The following is a 3322-nucleotide window of genomic DNA, read 5'->3' on the forward strand; positions in this document are numbered from 1 at the left end:
GAGCACTGCCTGTCGATGGGTCAGGATCTAGTGGGACAAAAGGACTGTCTGGCTCTTAACATCCATGATTTTCACCTTGAACTGTAGCAGGATTCTTTTTGAGAGCTGTTAACCCTGTTGGTGCATAGGGCAAGGGGTGGGTTTCTCACTTAGCTACCCAATTTCTTGCTTTGACCAGCTCACCCAACAGCTGGCTTTGCACTCTGGAATTAAAAGAATGTGGCCCAAATAAGAAACGGTCTCCTGAGTGGCTTCCAAATGACACTTAGGTCTCTGCCTACAGCATGTGCATCTGCCATCCCTTCTTTGGGCCAGTCTTGTCACACCCTAGCCTCACAGTTCTTTAAGGGCTCTTTGGATAATAAACATGCTGAGCCCAGACTCTGCAGGGACTGTGTAAGCTGATACACCAGACTGGGAAGCGCTACCGCAGGGGAAGATCACATGTTCCTGTTTGGTCTGGTATGAAGTGAACAATCTAATAACGACTGACCTGTATATTCAGGATACACTTCTTGACACTATTTGGCAGATCCCAAAAACATTGTAGCATTAGGCGCTTGTATTAGCCTAGATATATTTAATCTAAGTATCCACAGTGGCTGTGCTAGGTCAGAACAAGGATCCTGCAGCCCTGAGTTTTTTTCTGCACAGTGGTTATAGGCCAGGAAGAGCAAGCACTTCCCATGAATATTGACCTGGGTGTTAACTATATTTAGTTTGGGGGATTTCCTGAGGTACATACATTTTTCTCTATATTTACAAAGCCAAATAATAGATCTCTGCTCTGAATTTTGTTCAGCATCCTCTTGAATTCATGTCAACTTCAAGCAGCCAGTATATTTTGGCAAAGTCCAGCAGGTCAGTTTTTCCTTGCATGAAGCATTGGGTGGGGAGGGAGCCCTGGGAAGGTGACACCTGGTTCCTAGGAGCTTTGTTTGGTTCCTCCCAGTCAACAGTAATAATCAATCCCATCTGTTCTTTTACACACTGCTCAGAGTTTTGTGCATGTGCATCACCTTCCCCCCTAAATGATCTCCTTCCCAGGCCAAGGAGTCCTGTCCTGCTCATTAGTTCTTCCAAGAAAAGTCGCATTGGCCTCTGGGCACCCTTGTTTTCCTTCTCTGAACTCCTCCAGTCTCACTATCCCATTACTGAGAAGAGGGGACCAGAGGCACATGCAGAGTCAACTCCGTGACTTTCTTTGCTCCTTTTATAATCACCTCTGAAACATGGTTTGCTTTAGCTAATGTTTGCATCTCTTGTAACCCTACAACTTGGCCATCAATGGTAACGGTCAGCTCAAGGCCCAATATTTTATACATCAATTTAGGTAAATTTTTTTCTCATGTGCATCCTTTAATAACTTGACCTTCACTTTCTGTCTCATTGCCCACTCAATCATTATTCCAGAGCCCTTCAAAGTCTTACTCTTTTCAGATCGCTTCAGAACACTCAGTAAAGGTGACAGAAGACCCTACAATTTTTCCAGTGATGCAGTGAAACCTGCACATTTCATCCTGCTGGCAATAAAACCAGCTACATGTCAAACACCTCTGGTTTTTTTTTGAGAATTTGATGTATTTATATTTTATTTACTATAAGTTTTAATAAGATGGCTGAGATTATTAGTACGAAGTATGTAAAAGTTTCATTGAGATTAGTGCAAGTTTCAGTTAAAGTAAAAAGAGAACTAATGGCATTATTTAATTTTCATTAATATTAAAATTGAAGATTTCTGCTTATGTAAATGCATTATTGTGAAAAGCACTAAAAATGTTTTGAACTTATTGTCCATGTCAAGATAACCTTCCTTTCTTCTCAATCAGAATTAAGAAATTTATCTCTAAATTAAGATTGCATTTCTGGGTCAGTTTATTTTCCCTATTCATTTAAAGAGGAAATATCATAACTGGCAGCACTGACCTCTAAACACCAACAAATAAATGCCAATCTCAGTCTTTTTTGCCTAGTGCTTCCTGGCAAAACACCACTGTATGAGAATGCAAGCTTTTTAACCACACGATTCTTAAAAATTCAGCCATTTTTCTCCCTGCCTTCAGCCCATGCTTTTAGCCCCATACACAAAGCAAAGCTCAAAAGCAGAAAAACCAAACTAAACCAAACCAAAACAAAAAAATCCTTGTACATGAAATGGCTGTATACAAACTGGAATTAGCTTAGTTTGGCAATCTGGGATTCCATCCCAAGTCTCCTCATTACAGTAGGTGTGATCAGCCCTTGCATCTGGAGCTGTCAGAGCATTAAACTCCTGTCTCAATACCAGCTGATCAAGAATAAGTGGAAAACAGGGCATGCACTAGTTCCACTGCCAACTCTATTTTATTCTTTTTGAGGGGAAACGATTGCACTCAGGTTGTTTTTTTTTTTTTTTTTGTGAGAGAGATTTTGAAAAGAAACCATTTATTAAGTTTGTCCAACGCAGTGCAGTCTCGATACTCAGAGAGAAAGCTTCATCTTGAAAGTGATCGCCAAGGCTATTCTACCTCTCCAAAACCACAGCTGCCCACATCCAACTGTGTCCTTTCTGTCTTTCCAAAGAGACACCTTTCAGGAAGCTGGCAGGCAGGAGTCCCCTGCCCCTAGCAGATGCATGTGCTGGCCATCAGAAGACACAAAACAGACCGTGTCTTCCCTGGAAGAGCAGATGGGGGTACATGGATAGTTTTAGGAGTACATGGATGGTTTCAGATACTACGTTGCTGACCATCACAGGGAGAAATGAAGGACACAATTTGTGGGCTGCTATCACCCTCTCAGACTGATCTGCTGCTTTTCTGGTACTGCCTGGTAATACTGAGCTGTGAACTCCACTGCAAAGCACCGTGGAGAGCGCAACAGTTCCCCACAATGGGAAGGATCAGGGCCAAGAGGGTAGACACTCATCATCACCATCATTTCACTGGATGAATGGCAAAGCGATCGGTCTTACGTAAAGCACCTGTGTTAGCAACATACCCGACCCTCCGAGGAGAATGGACTAGACGGGATTTGTCGGTCCTTTTAGGTTATCTATTTCGCGCCAGCTGTCCCCGGGACTGGCTCGTGTTACAGTTACCCTGTTGACAAACTCCTGCCTCCACCCTTCCCGAACAACTTTCCGCCACACATCTCAGCACCAAATCCTCAACAGAGAAAGGCATTTCCACGCACTCAGCTGCTGTCGGGCTCGGTAACGCGGCCAGGTTTTCACTATTCACACTGCGCAGCGGGCTCACCCAGGCGGCGGCGCTGGGGACGGGCAGGGCTCCCGCCCTCCTCTCCCGGTGGGAGGGCGGGCGTTGCGTCGCACGGACCGAGT

Source organism: Myiozetetes cayanensis, unplaced genomic scaffold (assembly GCF_022539395.1).
Source record: "Myiozetetes cayanensis isolate MyiCay16 unplaced genomic scaffold, myiCay2020 scf1, whole genome shotgun sequence".
Classification (NCBI taxonomy): Eukaryota; Metazoa; Chordata; class Aves; order Passeriformes; family Tyrannidae; genus Myiozetetes; species Myiozetetes cayanensis.